Genomic DNA, 19,985 nt, shown 5'->3' with positions numbered 1-19,985 from the left:
TAGTTTTGTCAGTATTGTAAGCTTAAGGTGTCCTATACGCAGTCTTCTGCAATGCCTTAGGCTGCTGTAGACTTGAAATGTGAGAGCTTTCTTTTTCTTTCATAAAAACACTGTGTTTAAAACCCTGTTGGGTTTTACTCCAAGGTAAGCTTGGAGCTCTGGTCTCTTTGGAAAGCACTCTATCGCTGCCTCAAGTTGATACTAAGCTTACTTTGCGCTTAAAGTGTCTGTGTAGTGGGTTTTTTTATTATTATTATTTTATTTCACTGTTACCTTGAGATAGATTCTCATGTTTAGTTTTTGCTAGGAGACTGCACAGAATTTTTTCATAAGATCACAGGTATCGTGTGTGTGGGTTTTTTTTTTTTTGTGATTACTTAGTGCAGTCCAAACTTGTAACAATATAAGCTCATGTTCTACGAAGCAAAACTCGACTGTGTTTAAATAATTAACTGTCCAAAACGATGTCACGAAATACCTTCTAGATGCATTAGCATCTGTGGAAACCTAAGTGTTGCAGGAGAAAATGCATTTCATTAGCGCTTAGCAAGTAGAGCACTGGGTTACTCCATCCTGTACAGGCTGTGTAACTCTTTGTGGGGAATAGATGAAGGAGTGCTGTTAAAGGGTTTCTTATAGCTTGTGAAAATGAGCCCTTTCCCACAAACTAGTTATTCTTCCAGCCCTCTTGTTTCTAACTTCATCTTGAATTTACCATTTTCCCAGGTACTGTTTTTCTTTCAACTTCTGTGTTTTATAATTTACATAGCCAGCACTTTTTTGAGCGAAGTGGTTCACTGATGTGTTTGTATAGCTGTAAGAATTCAGTGATGCTGGTAACTTGCACAGAAGTGTGTATCTGTGTGCAGCTGCTTTTTATTATAGTTCTGATATTCCTCCTAATATAGTTTTCCTCTTCTTGTCAGGCTCTATCCTCAAATCGTGTTGTATGAAGTGCAGATGTGTGGTGCGGACAAGTGGATTTTTTTGGAATGAGACTGGAGATCATTAAACTTGGTTCACTTGATTAGAGTGTAGCATGGACATTCAGATATGAGAATAAATGCATTTAATTCCAAGCAGTAAAACCTCAGAGGTGAAAAGGCACTGATATGGTTCTGAGAAAGCTGACATCTATCATTTGAATGGAGAAAGCTTCTAGGATAATGGAAAAGATAACACCTTTCAGATGCAACCTTGAAAATGTGCAGATGCTTTTATGAAATTTAAGGGGATGCATTTCATATCAGGTTGGTTTGAGTGAAATTTTCAGTTCTTAAACTTTTCATTTTTTCATATATTTGTGTGGGGCATTAACTTTTACTAGTAACTATCCTAAGTGTTTATTTCTTGGAAATAAATGCAAGTTTAAAAAAAAGGGGGGGGGGGGGAAAGTAATTCTGTAGGACTTCCATGCATGTGAATGAAGCAATGATCCATTCCCACAGTTGTTGGGATGTTATTGCATCTGGAACTGATGTAAGCAATCTAACACTAGTGGTGTCTTGCAGTATATTTTTCAGACTTGTGTATATAGTTGGAATAAGAATAGAAAGTGTAGGAAATCTAGTAAATGTTCCCTGTTACACAGGTAATGAGGGTAGTAAAGATTTATTCTTCTGTGCAAATGAAATTTGATTAGTAGTGTTTTAAAATTCAGTTTCATAATTATCAGTTTTATATGCCTAATTGACATGTAGGAGCGAAGCAACTTGTTGGGAGGGGAAAAAAGACAGCTCAGAAAGCTGACTAATGTTTCTCTAAAATTTTCTGATTAATTGCATGTTTTTGCATTTTTTCATAATAATAGGATGTATTGTGTCATGGCAAACAGTTGTGTAGCTGTACCTCCAGGGAGAAAGGAATAGCATCTGGTCAAAATGGATGTGTGCATTAGCATGAGAATGAGACAAATTTGGTCAAAATAGACTTCGGCGTTTGTGACTTTTATTTGGGAACTTGTAATGACAGATCAATTTCCTTGGAATTACCAGATCCCATTCAGCATATTGATTAGATAATTTTTACATTGCACTTTCTCATGCCAACGCATCCCAAACTTTTACTCCCAAGTGAAAATGCACACCTCATTTCTTGGGCAGCACAGTATAATTTGGGGCTCAATTTTAAGCTGTGAGATGGAATTCAGTGCAGAAGTCCAGAGTCTCTTCTCCATTATGGCCATGTGAATCTGGAGAATTTGGATTTGTATCTGTAAAAGTAGCTTGGTCCGAGTATAAAGTTGCATTGATACCTGTGTAATCTATTCACTCATTATTATTTATACATGAATTCATTATTCATACATAAACTGGGGAAGGAATGTCACTAGTATCTACTATGTTATTTCAGTGATTTTGAAGGAAGATAATACAGTAATTAGCTGCAAAGTCTGTAATGTGGTGGTTGTGCTTGGGAATTGTTTTTTTTGTTCTAAAGATTTACCTGCTGTAAGCTGGATTCCCCAAAAGGTAGCACAGTAGTAGCACAGTAGTATCACAAATGTGGCTGGATTGTTTTAAACACTGACTTTTAGGGTTTTGGTAATAAACTAAAATAAGCAAGCAAATGAAAAACCCTAGCTAATTTTTTTTCATGACGAAATTTTAAAATGAATTGGTTACTTCCTTTGGAATAGGCCTTATTGACTCCCATCCCTTGTATTAATAATCCTGTGACAGGTTGAAAATAGTTGTCCAAAGAACTCCTTATAGCGAATCTGCACACTAAGAGGAAGATACTCCATTAATATTCTGTGGTCACATTTGAAAGACAAACCAAGATTTTGTTACATGTTGGAAGATAGTTGTCAGCATTCATTGTTATTTCTACAGAGCAGAAACATTCACTGTGTTCGTGATGGTATAACTGCAGGCGCGCACATCTTTTTGCAGCTGGAAAATTGAGAAAGGGTTAGCTCAGTATGTGAGAGCAAGTACATATTGCGTGCGCTTGCAGAAAGTAGAAACCACAAGAAAGCATGTAGGACTTACCTTCAAGAATTTACCATCAGGGTGTTCTTGAACAAAGAGAGGTTTTGAAATCCCCCAAAGTCTAGACCGTGCCCTGTGCTGCATGGCAAAACCGCTTATGGTTATGGCTCGTCTTCTCGCGACTATGCGGGAACCTGGGTGACTGAACGCTGCTGGGATTGCTTGCCGCCACTGCTTCGTCGTTTGGGAACTTGCACCTAATTTAATTCAACTGCAGCATACTTCATGGCCAGACATTTTTTAAATGTTTTAATACGTTACTTTAAAATTTTATTTTACCTGTATAGATAGAGTTAAGCATATACGTTTTATTTTTTATAGGGATTTTGGGTGGTTTTAAATGCATTATTAAAGTGAGGTCTGTGTGTGAGGACCTCCTTGATCGTACGCTATTTCTCAGGCTCATACAGTAGAGTGAAGTGCATTTTGAAATGCATCTTGAATACAGAAAAGCTTTAAAAATGTTTCTCCTGCTTTCTTTGTAGCTTTCTTGTATTTTTTTTCTAGAATGGGAGCTTGAGCAAGTGGCTTTCCAACTTAGTACTGTCTGCTGTGTTGTCAGCCCATCTATACAGTTGCTCGCACTGCCAAGCATTGCTATGAATTCTTTTAAATTCATAGTTTTGTAAAGATGGATCTCTTGGAAGTAATCGGGATTCTGATAGTTAAGAGAATGCTCAGTTCATGTTCTCCATTTGTTTTGTTTTATAACAGTGAGTAATTTCTAGCTATCTTTTTCATGCTCATCAGTTACAGAATTTATGGTGTAGAAGTACTAGTCTGCTTTTGTTTAAGGCCTCATAGTTTATTAAAAATAACAAAAAGTGGCTGCTATCCTTCATTGAGAACATATTTGCGCAGGCTCCGATCTAAGTAGATTCTGACTCTAGCAGCTCACTGTACAGCCTATTGATACGGACTTGCCGAAGTAAGCATTTTGGGATGGTCCCATAAATATCTGAACTCTTTTCAACTGAGCTCCTGTTTTTACACAGAAGGAGAATGTGATTTGCTGCTTCTGGGAGAACAAAGTCTTTGACATCTCAGAGTTGCAGTGAGTCTCTTCCCATAATGTAGGAAAAACGAGTGTGCCATTAAAAAGGCAAATCGGCCCAAAATACAGGACAAGCAGTGCATGATGCTTACTTTGGACTTCTTCTGAAGCCTTAGGTAGACTTCTAGTTATGGAAGAATAATGTACCAAACTTTGTTATCACGCTTTGCCGGTGAAAGAAGTGCCAACCAGCAGCTGTAGGAAAGACTGTAATTCATTAGTAAGCCAGTTTTTTCAGTCCAGCAACATCTTCACCTGAGGCAAAATGAATTCAGGGTCATGCTTACTTGCTATTTAAATAAAAGCAGTTGTTCAGTGTTAAGTTCTGTGTGTAGAAAAAAATTCCTCCTTGGAGATGATGTATGGTGTAAAGGAGGAGGAGGCTGGGTGGGCCCTTACCATGGGTCATACAGTGTCACAAAGTACCATCGACCTTCCGTGTTTGTTAGCATCTTCAGAAGTCATTCTAAAACTTCTTCAAATTTTCCACTTCAGCCCAGGAGAGGTTTTTGTATAGCCTTAAGCATGATTTAAACTACATTTATTTCAATGACAGTACAGTTAAGGCTGGAATCCTTGTTCTCTTGAATTCAAAAACCTGTCTTAGCTTTTGCTCCTTACTGTTCAATCTCTGATGTTTCTGTTTGGAGACTTGCTCTCAGTATCAGATATTTTCAGTATGGATGATGTTAAAACCTGATGGCATCGTAATTCTTCCCTGGGGAAATGTGAGCAGGTGAAACAGTGCTGCTGTGGCAGCAGCATGCCGCCAATGCTAGCAAATGGCCTCAACATGCAATTTGCACGTGCCGGACATGCAGTTGCAGTATTATGGTTGGATTTGGCAATATAGACGTACCATGAATCCCTCCCATTATATCTATGTTGATAGAGTTAGCAGGTGGAGAAGTGACTTTTCTCTCCATCAGTGCTTTCTCCAGTTGTAGGAGACCAACTGGGAACTAATGCTTTTATACAAGTATATTTCTGAATACGTTAGATGAAACCCAACCTGTCCGGAGGTGCGTTCTTCACCAGCTAGCAGGTGTGAGCATATGTGTTTGGCTATGGCCACTGGTTGCTGTAATTGATTTGTTCAGTGCTGTCTGTGATTCTCGGGCTTAAGCCCCAGAGTACTTCAATTGTTACTTCTGAAAAGCCGCCAGATTATTTCAAGGTAAAAAAGAGCCAGACTGGAATTGACCTTATCCGTTGCAGGCCTTTCGGAGAGGTAGAAAGCTTCTGTGCACTTAAATCCCGTTGGCTTTTGTGGAGCATCATTAAAAATAAAATAGAATAATTTTAGAAATTAACTTCCTAATATTCTGGAGTTGCTAGGAATAATGCATAAAGCATAGTGGGGTATATGGAATTTAAATAAGCGAAGTAATAAAATTTAAGACGCTGCATTTCCAGAGGTCATGTTAATTTCATAGGAAATTTAATATCAGAATAACTCACTGTGAAGACAGAAAATGCTTTGAAATTATTACCTTGGAAAGTTTTACAGTATGTTGTAATGGTTGCCAAGAGATTCCTTGCCATGATCAGCATAATTCAGAAATGTAAATAACACACCATTTATTTTTCTCATGGCCTTTTAAATTTAGCCAGTCTCTAGGGTTTTAAAACAGGAGTTATTGAACCCCTGGGCGGCTGCTTAATTTTTAAATGTGTTGACAATGTCAGCAGAGAAAGATGAGGACTAAAGGTTTATATCAGATTTACATGCTGTGGAATTAAAAGTAGACCCAGTTGTTTTGCCTTTCTTCCCTTAGAAAAATAAGTAATATTTTTCCTAAATGGGCAGGATAATTTATAAAGCATGAGAAAGAGTGCAGTTTGTTGACAGCTTGTCTAGCAAGTTGTTTGAAATCATATGATGGACTGCTCATGGAAGGGGATTTAAAACAAGAAAAAGATACAGCCAACAAACCCCAGATCAAGTGAAGTCTACGAGTCTAAGGGCTCTTCCTTTGTCCTTGCTTTTCTTTTGATCCGTGTGAAGGATTGTTCACCAAACTAGTCAATCTTTACTTTGAATAGTTAAAAATACACTGTTGTTGTTATTGTGTGCGTGAAAGTAACGTGACCATGTGGTGTGGGGATTTACCGGAGTAGCTTCACAGCACAGCGTACAGACCACCTCTGCTTTAATGCTGGCTTTAGTTACTGTGCGCTGTAGTTGCAGGTTGTCTGAAAAGGAAAAAAAATAGAGAAAAGAAAAGCCTGTGTTGTTCTTGAATGTGGAGAAAATCCCACCATGCTAGAGCAACAGAAATGTCAGAGAAGTTAATGATAAGATGCATTGAAAATCGTGCAGTGATGGTACTCTACAGGTTTTCCGGTAGCAGGTGTTACTCTTCTTGCCTTCCTTATGGGGAAGGTGGTTTAGCGCTCTGCCTGCGATAGGACATGCAATGAAGAGGCTAAGCCTTAGAAGTCATGCCTTTCTGGCTCGTTCAGTGCTCTATCCCCTTTGGCAATGTGTGTGTTATACAGGATTGAGGACCTCAAACTGCAGGGAAGCTTGAGAAGCTATGAAAAAGTACAGTTAAGTGATTAAAGCCTTTATCAACATGAGTTTTAGGCTTTCTTTAGTGAGGTCAAGCTATCCTTAAAAACAAATAAAACCAAATTAATTTGTTGTGCAGATCTAAAAGAGATACTCTTGGCTAGTTTAAATTATAGATTTTTTTTTTAATTAAATAAAAATTTAATGAAGCTGCTTAAAACTTTGAGAAGGGCTCTTACACTCTTAGGTCTCAAGAGGGATTTCTTTAATACTCTTAGTTCATTAATCATATAGTTGGTTAAACACAAGCAATACTCTCACAGAGGCTTTTGCACCCAAGAACTGGGTCTCAGAACAGTGTTGTGCGAGTTATTTTTCCTATTATTATTTCTGTGTGAAACCTGACAGAAGACTGGCTCAGGGACAGCTGGCGTGGTGGGATCCCTTGGGACCGTGTATAAGAAGTGCTGGTGTCTTGGCCCGGGAGCAGTTCGTTTTGTGTGCTGTCCCTTTGCAGCCTGTGTTGAAAGCCTCGACTACTGAGTTGTCATGGAGGCAAGCTGGTTTGGAAGAGGGTTTTGAGCACCATTAGTTTTTCTTATTTACCTGTAGTTATGTTTTTAGCTTTCTACAATTACTCTGCAGATTCTAAAAAGTCCTTTGTGTGTAATTTGTATCTACTTAAGGCAAATTTGGAGATGCATTTCAATGCTAACTGGATTTTAAGATAGAACCTAAAAGGAACACTTATTTTAATTAAATGAATAAAATGCTAGGCTGTGGTGCTTGTAAGGTAAGAGGCTCCCAGTACCTGTCAAATATATCATTCAATAGCTTTACATGCAACTTCTACCTCTGATTTTCCAGCACAAAACTGCACTTGCAAGTCAGAAACGCCATTATCAGTGGGACGGAGATGACTTTCATGATCTTGGGTCATGTCGTTTGTACCGTACAGCCACTAAAAATGGAGAAATTATCAAATTTATTTCAGTTTAACTGTGTTGCTTTAAAAAGTTGGAATAGAACCTGCAATCTTAAAATGTAGCACTAAGCTCGGTTTTGAAACAATTCTTGATTAGGTTGACTTTGAATAAAAGGATTTGTGTGTGAAATGAATTGGAAATTTCAGTTCAGTTGCTCCTGTGTAAGTGTTCCCATTATGCTTTCTGTCTCCCATTACGTTTGACATACTTTTTGACAGTCTGACAGAAACACAGCTCAGTAGACAGTGAACCTGAACTAGATTTCCTTATTCTTTTAGCACTGATAAAACATGCTGCTTATGAAAACAATAAGCTAGTAACGACGACTGAAAACACAGCATTCAAATTTGCAGATCTATAAAAGCTGTGAGCTTCTGTGAATTCTGCTAAGCCGGCTTTCTGAAACTTCCAGCAGGATCTTTCCTTGGCATTATTGTTACTTCTTAGTTGACATCACTGTACCTACAGTTTGGATGGTGTTTATGTTCACAGTTGCTCAAAGTCTCATAAAATTGGGTCATTAATTTTTATGATTGCAATTCTTAGGAGAGCAGCTAAAGCTCTTCTTTACAGACTGAGTGTCATACCTTCTGCAGTAGGGTGACAGAAACAGTCACTTTTAATATGAAAACGTTGGAACCTGGCAAATTCTTATATCACTCTCACCCATGTTGTGGTGTGTTTTGTTTTTTTGTCTTTAACCAAATACTGGAGAATTAACTTGTCATCGAAAGATGGTAAGAGCAGAACAGAGAAAGGTGAAACTAAAGTAGAATGACTTTTCAAGAATAAGAAATTAATGAGTGACAGTTGACTTAAATCTAAGGAATTTCTGGGGATTGTTACATTTCCCAGGAGGCTGAGTCAATTTGCCTTTGGCTTGTGCCTTAATGTAACAGGCACAAGTAGTAATTTTGCAGGCAGACATTCCCCTAGAGGGCCTTAATTCTTAATTGTATAAAAGTTCTAATTATTCCATTTTTAAGTGCTAACTTATTTAAGTTGTGCATGTAACTTAATTGCAGTGTGAACATCCTAGATGAATCTAAGTGAACCTAATGAGTCTCTCGAATATTACTCTAGAAATCAGAATTCGTGGCATTTTGAGGAAGCATGAGATGAAGGGTTTCACATTTTGAAAAAAGTTCAAGTATATTGTTAAAGGCATCTGTAAACGCTGTGTTATCTGCAGCCGTACCATTTTCCTCCTCCTGAGATTGCATTGACAGTCGCTTGTTTAGCAAGGCTTCAGTTTGATAGATTTGTCAAGGAACATTAGTAGGAATTTAAGCTAAGTGATGCTCTTCAGCATTGAAAATGATGCCCCAGCATGGTATTCCAGCACGTTACATTGTTGTCTCTAGAAAACTGCAAGAGGTTCAAGCTTCAGTTTTTGCTTTCTTGCTGATATAGCTAGTCAGAGACAGAGGTCACAAGCCCAAGAATTAAAGGTTGGAAAGTAACGTGAAAGGTGAGGCAAATGGAGAGGTTGTGGTTTCAAGCCCACGTTATGTTCACTACACCTGCTCTAATGCGATTCTCCAAGGCAAGGTGGTTTAGGAAACGTGGCACACTAGTTGGTCTTTTTTTTAGTTATGCCTTTAAAGTGTTATACCATGGAAAAGATGATTATTTGCTAGATAGAATAATATTCTATTTTAGGTTCTCATATCTATGCAAGATAAAACCTTCCATTGTAAAACAAGATTTTTGTTTGCAAAACACTTGTTACTTCACATAAACCAAAATGGTGTTTTTAAGATCTATTAAGAAGGCCCAGTAGTAAGGGTGAGGCTCTGCGAGCTTCTGGCAGAGTGATTCTAAGGCTTGTTTCAAGCCGGCTTTACTGGCTTCCGTACCATTTAAATCCCCCAAGCTAGTTTTCTATACATCATTTTTGGCAATAGAGGGAGTGGGGGGGAAATCCTGTACAAATTTGTCTGTGCTCTCTTGTCCTGTGCTTCTAACTTGTGCTAGTGATAAATTCTTAGCAGTCAAAATCTCTGTTGCTGTCTAAGTCTAATTAAAAAGATGCATTGATTTCTAAATCAAATATGAGAAGCAAAAGAAAGAAAAGGTCTCAGATGGCCTATCTGTGCTTCTTGTGAAACAGGCACGTGGCTGGAGAATGCTCAGCTAACCGGCAGCAAGTACTGGCAATGGAAGAGGTTGGTACTTGACCTCTCTCGAATTTCCTTGAAATAGCGGGGACGTGCTCATCGTGCCAGCCTCTCCGCACACCGCTGCCCCAGCTGGGTTCCAGGCCTGTTCGATCGGCAGGTAGGGAGGCTGTTGTGAGTGAGAATGACTGACCTTCTCAAAGTCTGCCAAGCGGCTGGTTAGAAGAGATCATCCCTTGCCGCAGGAAGCTATCGTTCAGCGTTACCTTTGCACGATTCATGAGACAGCACGCGAGAAGAGAGATGAAATGCGTAGAGCATTCCCCGTTCTTAGGTCTTCCTCCACACCACCCCCTGCCCCCGTGTCAGGAAGGTGCTTTCACGTGGGCAGGAGGTGAACTACAGAGATGGGTTTCTCGCACAAATTGTTTCTTTAAGAGGCAGCAGTGAAGATTTATGTGGTATTGAAACTGCTTCAGTTGTAAAACCTTGTATTGGTGTAGAAACTTGCAGTGACTCAAAAGCACAAAATCTAACAAGCTTTTCTGATGGCTGCTTATGCTGATGTTGTCGTTGTTAACTACAGAATATACGTTTAGCTACAGAGGACACTGAAGATGCTGCTCTGTGTAACTGTTTCCCAATCGAACTGGGAACTGTAAAGATTTGTTTAATTGAGTTGTTAAGGTGATTTAATAATTTAACTGTGGAAAGTATCCTAAAAAGTCAGTGTCAGATGAGGAATGGATCATAACTGCTTGGACATACGTTAAGTCAAATGGAACTTCCTTAATATTTTTATTTAATTTTTAGAGGATTTTAGAAGTAACCACCCATTAAAATATAAGTGTGTGTCACAATTCAAGAAAGAAAACACTAACTTTGAATTAAATAAAATTAAAAAAACCAGAAGAAACGTTAGCAGTACAATGCTTTTCACAGCAGGGTATGTATAGTGGCAGAATGTATTTTGTACCTTAATCTTTGCTTTTGCAGATGTTGAAACTTTATTGACATATCGGTAGTATTAAGTATACATATACAACTCTTGATGACTCTTCATTTTTGATCTGAAATTGCTTCGTTTACAAACAGTGAATTCTTCTGGAGATTATAATGATTTTTAAAACACACAATGGTTAACGTTCCTGTTACTAGGTAAGAAGACAATAAGTCTTAATCAGCATACCTTAGGCTGCTGCTTCAGCATGAAAAATCTCCCCTTTCATTACAATTATTGATTTCTAACTGGAAAAAATAAACTTATAGTAAAACAACTGTAAAATTTAATCTCCTGGATAAGCTTACTATAATTTTAGTGTATCCGAAGTTAGATTTTTGCACATATTGTGTATCTTAATACCACTGCTGTAAAATTACTCTTTTTGAAATGGACTTCAGTGGGCAAAGTGCACATTTCTGGAGGGGATCTCCTAAAAATTGATAATTAAGGCCAGTGGTCTCTACCTGCAAGTTCTTTATATTTTTAACAAAATTCTAATATGACAATTTATTGCTTTTTGGAACAGAAATCTTAGCCAAGTTTTCATTATAGTGCCAATGTAACTTTGTTCCTGGAGAAAAAGATTGGAAAAGTCTAAATTAAATAGTCTTATCTTAATGAGTAGTAATCTAGCAGATGGGCTATCACCAACCCAAGCCCTTGAATACCAAATGGACTAATCCATTAGCCATGGGAACTCATAAGTGCCAGTACTATTATTATTTCTTAAGTTATTTATTATATAAAGTATATAACCAAAAACAGTCTTCCATCACTTTAGATACAGGGGGCTGTTCAACAGAACTTCAGAAATGTCACTTTGTAGAAGTAAAAGATTGGTTTTTTTGTTTTTTTTTGTTTTGTTTTTTAAATTGTGAACGCTGATTTTTCTCCTTCACAGTACTTCAGTATCCACTCTTTACACAGACTTCCTCTCTGGACAGCAGAAAAGGCAAGGCAATTATTAATCGTGGCTTCACTAAGTTGAACCTCTTAAGATAGCTATTGAGTTGTCCACTAGTGTGCCTTCACAGCATGGCTGAGATGACAGGACGTGTGCGCTAAGCTATGTTCAGTTGTCTTCTCTTACTTGCAGGCTTTTCAGGTCCTTCTCTGGCTGCTCTGAACTTTTGCCAACAATCCTAATGAAATAAATTTTGGAGAAGCTTTTCAGTAACTGCGATTCATGCAGTGACCTGACCAATTAAAAGGGAAGTAGTGCTTAGTTTCATTTAACAGTAGATTTGTACACTAGTTCTCGGGTTCTTTCACAATCTATAGCAACTTGGTTAAACTTTCAGGTCTCTCAGATGTCGTATAGAAGTAGTGTAGGATGTAAGGAAAGAAATGCATGAGGTTATATGCATAAGGAAGATGAACCTGGTTTTGCTCCTACCCTTTCAGGCTTGGGCAATAAGTCAGCGCATTAACTGTGGAGTCACAGTTATCATGGATCTGTTACGACAGATTACCACTTTTTCTAAGGGTTTCAGTTATGCTCTTGAATATCTGGAATTTAGATAGATAAAACTGTTATTTCTCACAAATGAACCAGATGCTTGACAGTCAGTTAAAACTTAATTTATTTGGGGTATATGGAGAGTGAACGTGGCAGGCTTCCAGATTTTACTGTTAACTTATTCTGTGATTCCTGATGAGCATCTCAGACGACGATTCCCCGGGGAGACTAGCTACCGATGCAGACACGAGATTCACTCATTGCCTTAAGGGAGCTAGCACAAACTACCCTGGAGCATAATCCACAGCAAAGGCAGAAATTCGCTTGCTTTAAGGAATTTTCTGGTTACCTTAGAAAGGGTGTTAATAGAACTGCTCAGGTTTAGCCTTGCTGTAAGCCTGTAATGCAGGCCTAGTTCATTCTTTAAAGTCAGGAATTTTAAGCAGATTAACATGAAGACTAACACAACCCAGCCTGAATTAAGTTTTATTGTGTTGTCAGTGTCCAGTTAATTATTGATTAAACTTGTTTTGCTGAAATATATTAAGCCTCAACATTAGTTTTAGGCAAATATTTGTGTGTGCCTGTGTATGTATACATGAAAATTAAAAATAAAATAAAGCTGTATAAATTCTTTTTATCTTTGGCATTTTTAAAAACTTGGGTATGTTCCACAGACATCATCTCATCTCTGCTCTGTGGAGGTTGTTTGTTTTCAATTTGTTTTGAAATTAGAAATTTCAAATGACCATTTGATCGGGGCAGTGTTGGAACAATGCTCTTATCTGTTAAAGGTTTGCAGACAAAGTACGTAGCAGTAGAGGAGATGGGCAGCATGCTCTCAGGGTGAATAGACCTGCGAAACCAGGAGTATCCTATAGCCTTGGGAGAAGGGAACGCTGGAGCGAGGTGTCGCAGACTGTTGAGCATGGAGTTGGTGGGTAGTATGTTTGTTGACAGATTTTTTTGCTTGAGTAACTTGTGTTCTTGCACAAGAGGCAATGCACAGGAATCAAATAGGCATGAGAATAGGAACAGAAATTGAGAGAATGAGAGGGAAGTGTTTTTAGATGTTGAATGTAAATGATGCTTGCAAATGAAAAGTGGTACTGTAATTGAGTGATATTTTTGCATCAATTTTATCACTTTTCCCTCATTCTGATAAAGGGGAAGGGGGGACTAAATTTTGTGGAATAGTTATTTGTGATTCTTTTTGAGCACTAGCCAGTTGTGAATCTCTTCTGCATAAGAACATTTTAATGTGATTTGCTTTCTGTAACTGTTGCTTTGCTCCTTCCTCTGTAAACGTGGTCAATGTGAGAGGCTGTTAGCAAAGAAGGGATTATTTTGAGTAGCTGCTCTGTGCCTCCAAGAACTTTCCTTGGGATTAAGGAAACACAAATGCTTGCTTTGTATGGCTTCCCTTTTACCCCTGTGTCACTTCTAGCTGGGTCCCATTAGACGCTTTGTTATACAGTAGATCCCCACTTACATTTTATATTACTGCAAGTGGTGTGTGTTCTTTTTTCCCCACTTAACACTAAGAAAATATTATAGGAAGACATCTGATGTGACATGAAATAAATATTGACGTTTTAATCAGTGTGTATGATATTTAACGTTTCTAATGCTAAGCAGGAACACATGGTCCTTGAAGCACTCAAGCGTTTTTCTAGTACCTTCAGCTTTGTATTGTGACAAGCAGTAGCTTAGCTAAGACGGATGCAATCTTGCGCTCTAGTGTGTAGGTATGTTTTTGGAGTCCCAGGAAAATGAGAGGATGAGGTATGGAAGGACTTCTTTCTGTCTGTAAGATAAGAGCACGTGATTGTCCTGAGGTAGTTTCTTGTATTTTTCAGGAGTGAAATATGGAAGATTAAAAGGAAACTTGTATTTGTTTGCATTATTGATGACTAAATTTAATCAGAATAGTTTATTTAAGTAAGTTTGTTACAGCAGAATGTGTGGAACTGTGTAATTCTTGGTATCTTTAACCTATATACTATTTTTCAAATAATACAGTCCAAGAGTACAAATTCTACCAGACTACAAAGAAAAGTGAGCAGGTTGTAAGGTGGCTTTTTCAAACACCAGTTGTAGTAGGGCTCCCTTTGGCAGAAGAGATGCTCCTGTACTAAATTCAATATAAGAAGATTTTGTGGAAAAGCTTTAAATGAAACAAGCAATACAGCCATGGGGGAGCTCTTCTGTATTATCGAATGGTCTGCTGCTCAGTGAGGTAAGAGGAGCTTTGAAATGAAAGTGAAAAATGGAACGTGCTGACTTTCTCTACTTCAATGCAAGGCACCTTGGAGCCCAGCAAGGGTAACTGGATGTGATTTTGAGAACATAAGAACAATTTCCCTGGGAAGATGCTCAGATCTAGCATGTTACCTGGAATGCTCTGAAATGCAATAAAAAAAGCAGTAAGATGATGAAGAGAAGTAGAGCTGGTGGATATTCGCATTGCTTACAAACCTCGTTAGCTACTGTCTGCCACTGAGGACTGTGGATAAATTAATATGAGGAATCTGTTTGGAGGGGGAGGAGAAGGTGGGGGGGAACCCAACTATAAAACTAAACCATAAAACTAAAAGACCAAAAACTTAACATCAGCAGTGCTCTGCAGGTACTGTGAGGAAACACAATTTTTCCAAGTAAAAGTAGTCTTTAGGGTTCAGAATACTGACTCCAGAGGAGACTAAGGACTGTAAGACGTTTATGAGGCTATAAAGTTCTTATGGTGATGACTTTCTGGTTTTGGCTCTGGGGTCTATGGTCAGAGATCAGAATCTTTTGAACAGCAGATTATTTTCCTTCATTTTCTGCTTCTGTTCCAGCTGGGTGTAAAGAGCAGCGTGAGGTCAGGTATCTCAGGTTTCCTCCTTATGTGACTGAGAACAGCACCACTAGCTAGAAGCCTGGTTACAGTTTTGAGTATGCAACAGACTCTATTTTCAGTCAATTTTTTAGCACTTTTCAGTTTACTTGGAGGTAGGCAGTGCAGGGGTGGCAATAAGAGGCACTCCCTTGCATTGAGAACCTCTGAAAAATGAGGCAGTGGTGTACTGATCAAGTCTAGGCACTTAGGTGGTCCTGCTGGGACCCCAGAATATTTCAGTGTGCTCTCTGCAGCATTGCCAAAGTGCTCCCACGTGGGTAGTGGCACTGTTGTTTAGCCCAGCCTACACTGATGAAAGCGATGGCTCCTTGGACACTAAGGGTTCTCGTGTGGGCATCTGTTATGACCTTTGCAGCACTATCAAATTCAGTAGTGTCAGCTTCTCGGAATGAATTTGCAAAGATTTGTATTTCTTCTGTTAGGCTTACCTAAACTCGGATTTGGAAGTGTGCTTCCTTTTCCTGGGAGCGGTTTGTGAGCATGCCTTAAAGACTTCTGTCACAGCTCCACTGCCCTTGCGATTTATTTTCTCGCTAGTTTTCAGGCCAGCTTCCTTTTCTGATGCCCTAGGATAAGGCATGAAGATCTGTGGAACCTAGAGGATTCCCCTCCCCCAGAATCCTAGAAGTTTTCCTGTAGTCTGAACTTCTAGTATCATTTGGTAGTCTCAGTGTGTTTAAAAAAAAAAAAAAAAAAAAAAAAAAAAAAATCAAAACCAACCAAACAAAAAAGAAAACGACCCATGTAATTCAGCAGCTTGTGCTGCTGTTTTGCAGCAGGCTTCCCACCAGTCGGGAGAAAACTTCACCGGTGTGACCTTCCTTCCCCAGTGTAACCGTCTCCTGATGTGCTGGTGGCTCTCTTTCCACAGATTGCTCCAAAGTATCTCAAGATGAGCCTCGGCGGCTAGCTGAAACGCTGCAAACTGAAGTGGAAGTTGAGTGAAAAGTGTTTCAAAGTGAGCACTTCTACATTGAAGACTAGTGGTACTGGTTAATGTGGATGTGATTAGCAAGCTCAGTTTCTGTTGGAAACTGTTAGCCATCCCCCAGAGCACTGGATCTGACAGGGCCAGCAAAGTTGCGTCTTGGGCTAGAATATTTCTGCGGGTGCTTGGGAGCTGCTTTTTCTTGCCGTCACAGCATCTCAGAAGCGTGAGAAATAGCCAAATTCAAAGTGCGCTATAAAAGATGTTCTGGAACATTTACAAAGAGGTCTTTTTACTTAAAGTTTTCTAATTTTCAATGTATTCCTCTTAATGTTTCATCTGTCATTGTAGCACAGTGGTCAGATGTTGTCAGTTTAATTGGCGATTAAAACCTTTTCAGAAACGGTGATGGCGATATTGTAGCATAATAGCTCCTTACTCCAATTGTGAGAGGACATGCTGCAGTTTGGGCTGGTCTAATTCACGCTGCTGCTGGAGGTTTTTTTTTCTAGAACTTTCTAATTAAAAATGGATAACACAGACAAGACTATTGTCTGCTGCTACTTTATGATCATTCAGAAATCTGTTGTGCAAGGAAGACTGGGGAGAATATTGCAACTTACTACTGCTGGAGAAGCCTAAAGAGATCGTGGCTGTGAGATGCTATAGAAACTTGTTTTGCTCATCTGTAAATAATCACAGTAACTATCATGAAGGTGTTAGTTTCTGCTTTCTAACGGTTTTGTTTCTAATTCTTTTGTTAAGACTTAACAGCAATATGCTGAAATGTGAGACCTTAAAGACTTGCACAAAAATGCAGAGCCTGCTCTTTTTAAAAGGAATTTAAATTATACTTAGGAAAGCTTCAGGGACTATAAATCTCTTCATTTATTCTGGTATCTTTTGTTTACTGTGTAGTTGCCAAGGTCCAGTTACCTGCAATGTGTCATACTAAACGTTACAAGAGTTCTGCTCCTTTTCTCATTGAGCTAATTTTCTTTACTATTTTATCTTGATGTAAAATCAGAATTCTGGATTAATAATGGATTTGGTTTTCCCTATGGTAAGAAAATTTGATACAAGCATACACTGTAGTGACTTGTTGAAGACTCTTTAATAGGAAAACTTAAACAGTTAAATTTCTGCTCCTAATTCAATAAGTATCAACATAAACTGAGGAAAAATGTTAACATTTTATAAATACTCTCCACTTTAAGTGTTCAAGCTTTAGATAGGCTTTTCACTCCAAAGGATCAAAGTGGCATTTCCTCAGCTATGGCACTGAGGTTGTGAAGTAGTTTAGACCCAAGAGAGTTGATCCTGTTTCTCAGGGGCTAATGACCTCACGTTGCTAGTGTTTTGTCCTGGGATAGACGTGGTCTGTGTTCTTGTGTTAAACAGCATTAGGCAAGTATTCTTCGAAATTGTATATGCTCCCTGACAACTGACCATGCTTGTAGGACTTGTTGGCATCTCTTCATGCTGTTGCAGGCTGCAGCTTCTTTGAGAGGTCTCTCGTGGGATTTAGCCTGTTAGTAAGGTGCATCCCTGTTTCCATGTCAGTTATCTCTGAGGAAGCCTTGATCTCTTATCTCTGGAAGTAGATGATAGCTATAACATGTGTGAAACAATGTGGCAATGTGTAAGATCAAAAAGTAGGAAGTTCATAGCTCCTTTTCCATCTGTTGAAGGAGCACTCTTTCCTCTAAGATACTATGTAAGAGAGGAGAGGGCGATGACAGTGGAGGATAGATGTACACATATGAAAGAAGTAGATACTGTTCCCCTTCAGAAAGGGAGAATCACAGCTGTCTGCTGTGAGCGAGTATATGTACAGCTAGTATTATCCCACACCGCTATGTGCATGTGATGTCTGAGACTTCTTGTTTTCTGGGTTGCAGCTTCTTAGATGTCCCAGTGAGTTCCCTCAGGCAGAGCTAGATGGAGCTATAAGATCTTTTGTAAATAGATACAGTGCTAGGGACTCTTCCAAGTTTACTTGTTTCTGTATTTCGCTGTGGGCTGGCTTTGTTGGAGTTCTGAAAAGTAAAAGCATGTTATAGCCCATGAATGCTCCCTAAGTGAAGAGGCACTGTTTAACCAACTGTTGGTAAGTAAGTGTGCCATAGCCCATGGGCATCCCACTTGAAGGGCACAAATTTTCATTTGAAATCTGCTTCTTTGAGGAGTGGAGGCATTATTAAAGCTGACAGCAGAGTTTCCATGAAGACATTGTACACAGGACTATGCCAATTAAATTGGAATGGATTGTACACGCAGCCAACTTGGAGGATCTGCTAAAGAGCTCATAATCCTAAAGTGTTTGTGTAACCTAGATAATTACCTGTGTCCTTCAGAAGGTTGCAGATGTGATAACCATTAGCTAACTGTTACTAGTGCCTGGATATGTTAGCTTAGAATTACCTTCTCCCCCTTCTTCCCCTTATTGTCCTAACTGTGCTGTTGCCTTGTACCACCAAAGCATGAAATGCAGGAAATAGCATGAGATACTAGAGGTTTTGCTTATTGCTTGAATAAGGTTCCTGTGTATTTGTGAGATGGTTTATCAAAGGTCACCTTTGAAGTAGTTAATTACAATAAATTACTGCATTGGATACTCTAACTGGATTTCTTAGGTGCTTACGCTGTTCACGTATGCGGATAATCATGATGCTGAGCACCACAATTTGTTAAGTTTTCAAACACTACTGAAATCAATTAAATATTTTATTCAGTACTTAAGAATACCTCTAGAGCTTATTTTTCTATCTAGCTGTTATTTTGCCTTTGAGCTGGAGGGCAGACATGTGGACTGCATGTCCTTTGCAAGGGAAGAGAAATATTTTCTGAATTCCAAACTTATTTGTGTGGTTTGAATATTGCAAAAGATGCTATCTTGACAGGCCCAGAGGCTGAATTTCTATCTGAATAAAGCAGCCGGTACCACGGGGAATGGTAGCCCGAAGTCTTATCTTTTCCATGCTGATGTTCATGAGTCCTGGAAATAACCATCTTGAGTGCAGTAGCTCAGTCTCCAGTCCTCAGCTGGTCTCCTGGCAGTAGACCATCAGCACTGACATCCTTCTGTGCGTGCTTGTCTGGAATATTAGATTGGCGTTGCTGCTTGCTCAGGAAAATAAGAATTGCTCTTCTGGATCAGCTATTCCTGTCTTTGTAATTCTTAATTTTTTGGATATTTCTCATGAGTACCTTGTCTAATGAATTTATCCTTACAATACTGCACTGTAGCAAAATACTGCTCACATTTTACAGGCATGAAATACTGTTGAACAGGTGGTGCTTAGAGTTGCATAAGAGTTCTCGTAACATGATGCTGAATAAGAGCCAGTGTTCTGCAATGCTGTTTTATGTCCTAATCAAAAAATACTTTCTTCCCAGTTCTGGATTAAGGTGTTTGTAATATTAGGTAGCTAGTGATTGGCTTGTGTCATAATGCACACAGTATTTATTACACTGTGTGTTTTCATTCTGCAGTGGAACTGTTGTTATCTATGCAAATTCCATATCCCACTTTCAAGTTAAATTCTGTTATGTTTTTGTTTTAGTAGTTACAGTGGTGAACCTGAAGGGAATATAAAATCATTAAAATACCTTTAAAGAAGTTTGATAAATCTCTAGACTAAAATACTGTATTAAAACATTGCAGTATTGTAGATTATACATTATTGCTGTATATTGGGGATTGTCTGCAAATATAACAACATGCAACAAGCAGTCCTTTAATGTATAAGTTTCTCTTGCTTAATTTAGATTAAAACTCAACTGCAACTTGATAAGTATATGCAGAGTGTCAGCTATCCTCACGTGTTCTGTTGTGTGACTAGATCATAGCCAAGAAGCTCAGCTGTAAGTTTCAACATGGCAATATATACATACAAGCTTGTTTGGGGATCCTATGTATGGAATATCATATGTAAGATTTAGCTGCTTCTGCAAACCCAACTAAAATTATCAGAGTCTTCTGTGGTTGTGTAGTGTAGTAAGTGTAGTAAGCCTGACCGTTG

The 19,985-nt window shown here is 38.7% G+C and overlaps 1 protein-coding gene across 6 annotated transcripts in view; it reads left to right on the top strand.

The window, feature by feature from the left end:
* PARD3B (par-3 family cell polarity regulator beta) overlaps window positions 1-19,985 on the top strand; it is a 432,959-nt gene that overhangs the window by 78,735 nt on the left and 334,239 nt on the right. The window lies entirely within an intron of this gene.

This window comes from Dromaius novaehollandiae, chromosome 7 (genome assembly GCF_036370855.1).
Source record: "Dromaius novaehollandiae isolate bDroNov1 chromosome 7, bDroNov1.hap1, whole genome shotgun sequence".
NCBI classification, from domain to species: domain Eukaryota; kingdom Metazoa; phylum Chordata; class Aves; order Casuariiformes; family Dromaiidae; genus Dromaius; species Dromaius novaehollandiae.
This window is presented reverse-complemented; position numbering and strand designations above follow the sequence as displayed.